We start from the raw sequence: 10,247 nt of genomic DNA, 5'->3' as shown, positions 1-10,247 counted from the left end.
ACCAGGTTGGCCTCGAACTCAGAAATCCGCCTGCCTCTGCCTCCCGAGTGCTGGGATTAAAGGCGTGCGCCACCATGCCCGGCTAATTTTTCCTTTTTCAAGTTAGGGTCTCATGTAACCAGGCTGGACTTGAACTCACTATGTAGCAGAGGATGGCTCTGATCCACCTGAGTGCTGGAATTATAGGCATTTACCACTATACCTGGTTATATGATTCTACTTATTGCAGGCAAACTAATCTATGGTGAGAAAAGCCAGAGCAATGGTTATCCCTGGGGACTAACGGTCAGGAATGTGTGAGAAAGGGCAAGGGCATGAAGGGACTTTCTGTAGTGATGATCGAGCCATGCGTATTCAGAGAGGTCTGAGCTGACAAACTTACACATTTGTCGGTTGTTATCAGATGGTGTGCGTGCTGGACGATCAGTGCATTTGCTTGAGCTTAAATATTTACTAGAGAGAGAGAGAGAGAGAAGAAGAAGAAGGAGGAGGAGGAGGAGGAGGAGGAGGAGGGAGAAGAGAAGGAGAGAGAAAACTAACTGCTGGGCATAGTGATACACACCATGGATCCCAGTACTTGGGAGGCAGAAGAAGGTGGACCTTTAAATTCCAGACCAGCCTCGGTCTACAGAACGAGTTCCAGAACAGCCAGAGCTAAACAGTGAGACCCTGTCTCAAAAAAACAAAAACAAAAACAAGAACAAAAAACCCAAGCAACTGTAAACAAGTGTCAAATTCTAGCTAGTAACTATAAGCTACAGGACTGAGTGGAGCATGCTGAGCCCTTTAAGTTTCCTTGAGCATGGGGACATGTCAATCTTCTTATATAATTTCATAGATGGACAAGGGTTAAGAAGGTGACAAACAGGGGCTGGAGAGATGGCTCAGTGGTGAAGAGCTCTGATTGCTCTTCTGAAGGTCCTAAGTTCAAATCCCAGCAACCACATGGTGGCTCACAACCATCTATAAAGGGATCTGATGCGGTCTTCTGCTGTGTCTGAAGACAGTGACAGTTTTACCCACATATATAAAATAAATATGGCCGAGTGAGTGGACAATGATAGCACCTACCACAAAGGGAGTGGGAAGCCAGAGTACAGATGGCACCTGACAGATTACATGCACATGGAGATGTTCTTACAACACCCAGCCACACAACAGCTCTCGAGACGGTCACAAAGGGCTGCCTCAGTAGTGCAGCAGCGGAAGGTATTGGTCATCTGAAACCCAAGCCAGTGACTTGAATTATCCACAGAACCCACAAAGTGGTTCTCCAACCTCCACCTGTGTCATAGCATGCATTTCCCCCAAATACAGACACTCGCACCTCGAATACACTCATATTTTCTAATTAATTATATGCAAGTGAGTATATATTTGACATATTCCCAAAGTAAATTAAAGCTATTTGTATGGGCAGTTCCAAGTCCTGTAGCATATATGATGTATAGAATTTTCTTTCTGTTGTTGTTCTTGAAGGGACAGGTAGCCCTTTGTTACCATGCTAGCTTCAAATGTAACAAGTAGCCAACGGGTGACCTTGAACAAGAGGTCCGCCTGCTGCTTCCACCTCTAAAGGCATAACCTTTGCCATTCAACTAATATTGAAGGTTAGTGCAAGCCAGCACAATGTGACTAAATGAAGTCTAGACCTTTGTTGTTTTCTCTTTTGTTTTGTTTTTGATTGTTGTTGTTGTTTGGTTTTTTGGTTTCTCTGTGTAGCCCTGGCTATCCTGAAACTTGCTCTGTAGACCAGGAAGACCTCAAACTCAGAGATCTGCCTGCCACTGACTCCTTGGTGCTGGGATCAAAGGCGTGCACCACCAGTTATCATAGCTGGGCTTTAGACCTCTGCATATGGGCAGTAAAGCCCAAAGGCGTGAAGGTGAGCCAGTGAGCCCCTGACCAGATGGATCTACTGGCTGGAGTCCACAGCCCTCCACAGCTACTGCTAAGAATGTTGACAGGAAATTCACAGATGCAGAAACACAAACAGCCAACAAGAAGAGCAACTCAGCTTTTATAATAGTCACAGGCATGTGATGCAGGCACATAGTTTTTTTTTTTTTTTTTTACATAGTAGTTTAATAAGAGCAACATCCATTAGGGCATGGGAAACAGAGGCTCTTATCTATGTTGATTAAAGTACAAAGTCATACAATTTCTTTTTGTAAAACTGTAAATAAATGACATTCATTTATTCTGGGTGCAGGAGCTGGTGTGCACAGGTGGACGTCAGAGGACAACTTACAGGAGCCATTTTTTTCTCTCTTTCTGCTAGGTATGCTCAAGGGATCACACTCAGAACTCAGGTCCCAATCTTGGAGGCAAGTGCCTTTGCCTGCTGGGTCATCTCACTGACCCCATGTCTTTCTTTTTGAGTATCAAAAAGGCCAGGCCACGTCTATTATAGAAACAGGAACTGCTTCATGAACTAGTATTTTACCTTTGCACAGGAGCCATGCTAAGGCCTGGATCATGTAACTTTAGTACACATACTGTGAGTGAGCCTTGGCATAAGGTTCCAGTAGAGTGAATGGGTGGCCTCTATGGGATTACTTATATACATATTTTTTTGACCAGTCCATTTTTTTTTGGATTTTTTTTCAATTTTATGTGCATATGTGCACTTACTTGAGTAACAGCATGTATGTGTGGGTACATAAAGAAGACAGAAAAGGGTGGCTGATCCCTTGGAACTGTTGTTACAGTGGTTATGAGCTGCACAGAATTGAACTTAGGTCTCCTAGAAGAGCAGCAAGCGCTCTTAACCACAGAGCCACCTCTCCAGCCCTTGCGTGGTCAACTCCACCATGAGTCATCTATAGACAGTCCACACGATGAACATAACTAATCTCTTGTGGCTTTATTTATAACAGCAAATCTATAAACACAAATCACTGGGGAAATTGCTAAATTATAAAGTAACTAGGAAGTTATTAAGAAGAACGAGGTAGGGCCGGGCGGTGGTGGCACACACCTTTAATCCCAGCATTTGGGAGGCAGAGGTAGGTGGATTTCTGAGTTCGTGGCCAGCCTGGTCTACAAAGTGAGTTCCAGGACAGCCAGAGCTACACAGAGAAACCCTGTCTAAAAAAACAAACAAAGAAGGAGAAGGAGGAGGAGGAAGAGGAGGAGGAAGGGGCTATGGGTCTAGCTTAGCATTAGAGTGCTTGTCTAGCATACACAAGGTCCTAGATTCAATTCTCCAGGCTGGAAGTGGGAGAGGGGTACATTTGTGTACTGACTAGAAAAATTCTATACTGTTAAATTTTTGTTTGTTTGTTTGTTTTTGGCTTTTGGAGACAGGGTTTCTCTGTGTAGTCCTGGCTGTCCTGGAACTCACTCTGTAGACCAGGCTGGCCTCGAACTCAGAAATCTGCCTGTCTCTGCCTCCCGAGTGCTGGGATTAAAGGTATGCGCCACCACCGCCCGGCTCTGTTAAATTTTTTTTAAAGGCAACTTGTGAGATAGTATATATTGTTTTTTTCCTCATGTGCATAAGTGTTTTGTTTGTGTGTACCTGTAGGCACTGCTAGCATGCCCGGTGCCTACAAAGGCATTCAATCCCCTAGAAATGGAGTTACAGGTTATGAATCACCATGTGAATGAAAAGAACTGAACTCAGGTCCCCTGGAAGAGTACCCAGTGCTCTTAACTACTGAGCTATCTCCCCAAGCCCATGGTACAAAAAAATTTTAATATATGTATGTGTATCTGAATATACACATTTATATTAATACTTAATTTGCATATTCACAGGGGAATATATGTTTTGAGGAAGTGATACAGATTTTAGAAGTCGAAAGATTTGTGATACACACACATATATATATATATACATATGTATATATATATATATATATATATATATATATATATATATGCTTTCAATTATTACATTTTATTTCTGTGTGTATATACGTACATGCCCCACAGAACCACTGTGGACATAAGGGGAGAGCTAATGGGAGTCAGTTCTCTCCTTCTACCATGCAGGTTCCAGGAATTGAACTCAGTTCATCAGGCTTGGCAGCAAGGCCATTTTTCTGGACCATGTTATAAATTTTTACAATGTCAATAATCAGCTAGTAGGGGGGGGGTGTCCAAGTGTGGGTGAGAAAATGAGTGGAATGGGATTTTTCTACAGAAAACATAAAAATCTGTATGTTGGGCTGGTGAGATGGCTCAGTGGGTAAGAGCACCCGACTGCTCTTCCGAAGGTCCGGAGTTCAAATCCCAGAAACCATATGGTGGCTCACAACCATCTGTAACAAGATCTGATGCCCTCTTCTGGAGTGTCTGGAGATAACTACAGTGTACTTACATATAATAAATAAATAAATCTTTAAAAAAATATATGTATGTTAAATTATATTTTAATGTAACATTTAACCCTCTCTACATAACCATATAACAAGTCTTTAAAAGTTCTGCAGAGCTAGCTGTATAGCTGTAAAGGGTTTGGCTGGCACCTGTGATAAGCCTGGGTTTGAATGCCAGCCCGTGCACCAAAAACAAAACAAAAGGTCCGACTCTAGAGTCAGAGGTGGGATGAACGTCCATTTCAAAAAGTGAAAAAGAGAGTCTTGACCAGGTAGTGAGCAATCCATCATTATCAGAGCAGTAAATAGGATTTGCCATGACCAGTATAAGGCTTGCCTTCTTGTCTTCAAAAACTTTCAGTGACTTCCGCAGTTTTGGGACGGAGTTAAACGAGACATCCTGCCCCAGGCAAAGCAGAAACTCCAGGAAATGGAAACTACATAGCATTAGCCTCCCCAAACTGGGGGCTCTGACTTGGCTGCCATGGATTGATCCTTAGGTCAGTTCCCCAGCCCCCACGCCACCCCACACTCATAAATAAATACAAAGGAAATGCCTTCCAGAGGGGCCCGGCCTCTTTCCTTTGGCCTCTGACCTCCGGAGCTGTGGTTCCCTCCAGTCCACCGCCCCTCTCCTAGGCCTGCACGCTATGGCGCAGCGCCATGCGGGGTCGCACAGGCTGACCTGGCCCGCGCCCGCCGCGCCCGTCGGTTCTGCTGAGCTCCGCAGCGCCGCGTGACTCACTGTCAGGTCACACGGAGCTTATCTGGGCTCCAGGTGTGCAGGCTTCTCACATGACATCAGCCGGCTCGCCCAGAGCAGCCCAGTAGCCCCGCGGCCCTCGGTGTTTCCTCGCCAGCCGGCCGGCACAGCAGCATCTGCAGCTAGCTCTCCAGCTGCTGCGGAACCCACTCCCACCCACGGCAAGCTGAAAGCTGCGGGCTGGGGAGGACAGGGCGGGAGAATGCCCAAGGCCCAGCCCTCCCTTGCCAAGTGTCACCTCAGCCTCCAGCGCCTCCTGCCTGCAGCCCAGCCCGCAGCTCAGCCCTGCTACTGCTCTGCAGGCCACCCACCCCTTCTGTGTGACCTTGAGCTAGTGGCATCTCCTCTTAAGACCCAGGGTCTTCCAACAGTAAATCTTAAGGGGCTTGACAGCACAGAACTGGCCCCAAACCTCTCCCTGAAAGAAATTCTGCTTTACCACAAAATTCAGGTTCAAAGCCCTCTCTGCCTCAGACTTGCTGTGTGACCTTGAACCCAACACCAACATCTCTCTGAATACCAGAAAATAAATTGTACACACACACACACACACACACACACACACACACTAATCAGAGCAGTAGAAGTGTTGAAAGACCTGGCAAAGAGAAACTCACCCTCAAGCCCTATAAAATCATCCAAAACTCCAATTATTGAAACAGACATGTCAAGGGAATGTGGATGGGGTTATACAAGTCACACAATTCCTACATCTACAAAGATGAAGCAAGGGGACAAGTGGAGAACACCCACTCTGCCACCACACTTCCTGTACCCTCTAATTCTGGCTATCTCTGAAAACGCTTTAAAAATAAAAATAAAAGGCCTCAGTAGAGCCAGTTTGGGGAAAGAAAATGATGACGGGGAGAGGAAAGGGCGTACAGATTTTAAAGAGCCCAGGACCTAACCCAAAGCCCAACTTTTAAGACTTCACTCAGCAGGTCCTGAGTCCTGTGAGAACCTGTCCATCGAGATGCAGGGGATCCCCAGCCCTTGGCTTTGCCCTCCACAGGAGGGCTCACTTACACTGATACTCTGCTTCTAGGCTGTAGTGTCCACTCCAGGGCTTGGGGACAGACTTGTGGTTTGAAGGAGTAAGGATGGCCCTGCTGCCCTGAACTCCTTTGGCACATTAAGTCTGGATGGAGACTTCCGGAGTCCCAGCCCCTCCCTGCTCCACCCCAGCAGGGTGTATTCCCCCTTTCACATAAACTCAACTCTGCCCTACCCAGTTCACCTTCAGACCTGCTGCTGGAGAACCCTAGACTTTTGGGCCCAAATTTCTAAGACACATGCCCCCCTCAGCTGTTAAAGGGGATCTGGCCCAGATCATCCTGGAGTCAGGAAGGGCACCATCCATACGATGAGGGCTTCTGAGAAGGAGGCCTTCAGACACACGACCTGGGACCTGAGCCAGGCCAGGAGAGGGCAAACAAATGAGACGCCGTATCCTGTAGTCAACCAGCCAAAGTCCAAGCTCTCAAAGGAAGTGTCTATAGCCTGTGACCCTTCCTATCCCCTCCCCCACCCCCCCACCCCCCACACTACCACCACCAGCAACCTTTCCTGGTTCCCTAAGCTTACAACACAACAGCTCATTCCAAAGCCATTGTTTTCCTGGAACTGAGGCCCCACTCCAAGTATCCTCAATTCCAAATAGCCAAGCACACCTCCACCCAAGACTATATATAACCAACCAAGTCTTCTTGTCCAACAACCAGGAAGATCCTTCCTTGGAAAGCCTCATCACAAAAGGATGGAGAGGAAGCTGAGGAGGTGGACAGTCTTTGTGACAAAGAGACAACGAGGCCTGTCAGGAAGCTAGAGACCTCAGGAGAGCAACTTTCAACATCCCCAAATAGAAAGTAGCCCTAGAACCAGAAAGGGTGGGAGCCGGGTTTAGCCAGGCCTATTGCCATGGCAACAGAACACCAACCTGCTCAAAAAAAGGCTCCAGATTTGGTGAGCATAAGCCAAGGCAGCCTGAATCAGCATCCACTAGACTCATCATCCTGCTAGGGTGGCCATGCCCGCATCCTGGTCCTGGGGTGAACTTTTCCTTCTTTCCAATATGCCCCCAGGGTATTCACTCAACAACCAGAGGAGCACTTTCAGGGCCTCCTCAGCCACAGTTATGTCAGGGACACAGAGAGGCAAACGCAGTCTATGCAAACAAGCCCAGAGCATTAGCAAGATGACGGGAGAAGGAGAAGGACCCTGATTCTATCATTTGTTGAACTACTTGAGGGCAGGAAGGCCCTAGACAAGGGAACCAGCTTCAGGAACTACCTTCCTGCAGTCCCCGCACACTACGAGGCTGACAAACACATGCCTCGTGGGCTAAAAGACCAGGCAAAATAAGTACAAGACCAAGTTGGCTGGCCTCCCTTCCCACCTCCAGCCTCCTCTAGCTCATCCTGGCAGCTGCCTTTCCGGCTAATCAGTAGACACATGTGCCTTGTCACAGGGCGACACCCCCACAACAAAGCCCCAACCTGTGGGGGTGTCCCTGCAGGCCTTATCTCTTCCAGGAGTGTGACCCCACTCCTTGGGCCATGCTGAGTACCAACCTGCGTGCCTCTAGTACAGGGAGGGGCGGGGGCACCTGACCCTGCCACCTCCCCTTCCATTGGCGAAACAACTGGCACGGCAGGTTCGCAGGGCGGGGCGTCTCTCCCAGAAGCCTGGGGCAGACTGCCCTACCTTCCCACACACACCCCACCCCCTGCAGGGAAAGGTGAAGTGGGCAACCATTTACTCCGGGCAGCCTACGCTGCTAAATCCCCTAGCCTGACATTCGCCCACCCTCCAATCATCTGTCCCAAGACCAGGGGGCCCGGGAAGCAGGGTCTCCATTGTTTTGCCAGCTGTCTAGCAGCTGCTCCTTTGAGAGGAGTCCGCTGTCGGCCTGGCAGTGAAAGGGTGAAGGCCGCTGGCAGGGATAAAGGACTCGGCGGAGGTGCTCGCTTTCCTCACTGTCTTCCTTAGTGCCTCACCTCGCTCGCTTCATTTGGGGGGTCTCGGGCCTAGCCCCGGGATGCCCCCGGACCCAGTCCCGAGGCTGCAGCCCCCATCCCGCAGCTCTGGGCCACCTGGGTCCTCTAAACCTTCAGCCCTCCCAAGCCGAAGGCCACCCTATCCCGCCGCCGGCGCCCAGCCTGCCAGCAAGGGCCCCGCGCTTTCCCTGCCCGCCGCTCCGGATCGGCCCCCACCCGGGCTGTCCAGCCCCGCGGCGCCGCCAGGGACAGAGCCTGGAGTCCGGGCCGCCGTTTCCAGGGGACAGGGGAGGAGCAGGAGCCCGTGGGCCCCGCCGGCCGGCCCGAACTCATCACGCCACCCTCCCGGGCCCGGTTCACCACCGCGGGGCCGCCCCGCACTCACCGGCCGCCGGAGCCCGCCCGGCAGGCAGCAGGAGCGGAGACGCGGCATCCAGCGGCCCGGGCCGGGTCCCGGCTGGAGCGCAGCACCGCGCGGCGCAGCGCCGCCCCCCCGCGCCCGCGCGAGCCGAGCGAACCGAAGGCTGCCCCCTGCTGGCGGCTGGCGGTATAGACGCCCGCCGGTCTGATGCCCAGGCGCGCCGCCAGCCTCGGGCCAAGCTGGAGCCCAGCGCTGCCCAAACACTGTCCGCAATGGACTCCAAGGACCCCGCGGCCGTGTCCCAGAGGCCATGCCTGGAGATTTTGTCCGCGCTAGCCGCTGGAGACTGCGGGGCATGTCTGTAATGTGCTGAGTTGCACTAACCAGGGAAGACACCAGAGGGACGTGCTAAATGTTCGGAATTCTACCCAAGGCAGGCACTGGACATTCATGGGCTTGGTCAGGATAGAGCTGTTCAGAGATGTGAATCTTGGTGGCTGCCGTTTCCCAGAGTGGCTCTGCAGAGGCAGAGCCCTGCTGGATGGTGCCAATGGCTAAATCCTAGGGTGGTACTTCCAGAGCTACACCCCAAAGTGGGAAGGAACAGGCTCCCAATGGCTTAGTTTGAGTGAGCCCTGGAAGCTTTAAGAGGTCTGTTTAGCACCCACAGGTCCAACTCCAGACTCCAACATGAGAGGGGGGAGGAATTACAAGTTCAAACACCAGCTTGGTGGTGGGAGTACAGAATGACACAAGTACAATAAGACAATTTTATTTGTTTGTTTGTTTGTTTGTTTTTGAGACAGTTTCTCTGTGTAACCCTGGCTGTTCTGGAACTCACTTTGTAGACCAGGCTGGCCTCAAACTCAGAAATCCACCTGCCTCTGCCTCCCAAGTGCTGGGATTAAAGGCTTGTGCCATCACTGCCCGGCTGAAAGGCAGTTTCTTAACAATATAATTCATATTTACACAAATGAATTGAAATCATGTCCACACAAAAACCTGCACATGACTTTCTAACAGCTTCATTCATAATTGCCAAAACATGGAAGTGGCATCTTCAATAGAACATAGCTTCAGGAGGTAGATACATCACTTCAGTACATCTAGACAATGAAATATTCAAGGCCAAAGAGAAATGAGCAACCCGGCCATGGAAAGTTGCAGAGGAGCCTTACTGTATATTACTAGGTGAAAGAAGCCAATCAGAAGGCTCTAAACTATGTGATTCCCATTATATGTTGTTCTGGAAAGGGCAGAGCTAGTGAGGTTCCCATGGACAGAAATCCGCCTGCCTCTGCCTCCCGAGTGCTGGGATTAAAGGCGTGCGCCACCACGCCCGGCTGGTAAAACTATTCTGTATGATAATTGGTGAACACAAGTCTTGACACATTTTTGGAAACCCATAGACCGCATATCACCCATGATGAACCTCAGCTGGTGTGCCTGGGTACTTGCTTGGCTTTACCTCAACTTGACACAGGTTAAAGTCTTCTGAGAGGAGTGAGCCTCGATTGAGACAATGCCTCCATAAGATCAGGCTACAGGCAAGCCTGTGGGGCATTTTCTTAATTAGTGTTAATGGGGGAGGGCCCAGTTATCCCTGGGTTGGTGGTCCTGGGTTATATAAGAAAGCAGATACCCAAGATATAAGATACAATTTGCTAAACGCATGAAACTCAAGAAGAATGAAGACCAAAGTGTGGACAATATGCCCCTTCTTAGAATTGGGAACAAAACACCCATGGAAGGAGTTACAGAGACAAAGTTTCGAGCTGTGATGAAAGGATGGACCATCTAGA

At 49.6% G+C, this 10,247-nt stretch overlaps 1 protein-coding gene across 7 annotated transcripts in view; it reads right to left on the bottom strand.

The window, feature by feature from the left end:
- Myo18a (myosin XVIIIA) overlaps window positions 1–8,563 on the bottom strand; it is a 106,685-nt gene extending 98,122 nt beyond the window's left edge. For all 7 annotated transcript variants that reach the window (XM_029484093.1, XM_029484095.1, XM_029484098.1 and 4 more), the window contains exon 1: window positions 8,470–8,563. The gene's annotated coding sequence lies outside the window, so the exon portion shown is untranslated. The remainder of the gene's footprint in view (window positions 1–8,469) is intronic.
- Window positions 8,564–10,247: the final 1,684 nt, after the last annotated feature.

The sequence above is a fragment of the Mus caroli genome, chromosome 11 (assembly GCF_900094665.2).
Source record: "Mus caroli chromosome 11, CAROLI_EIJ_v1.1, whole genome shotgun sequence".
Classification (NCBI taxonomy): Eukaryota; Metazoa; Chordata; class Mammalia; order Rodentia; family Muridae; genus Mus; species Mus caroli.
The sequence above is the reverse complement of the archived record's forward strand: the minus strand, read 5'-3'. Positions and strand labels throughout refer to the sequence as shown.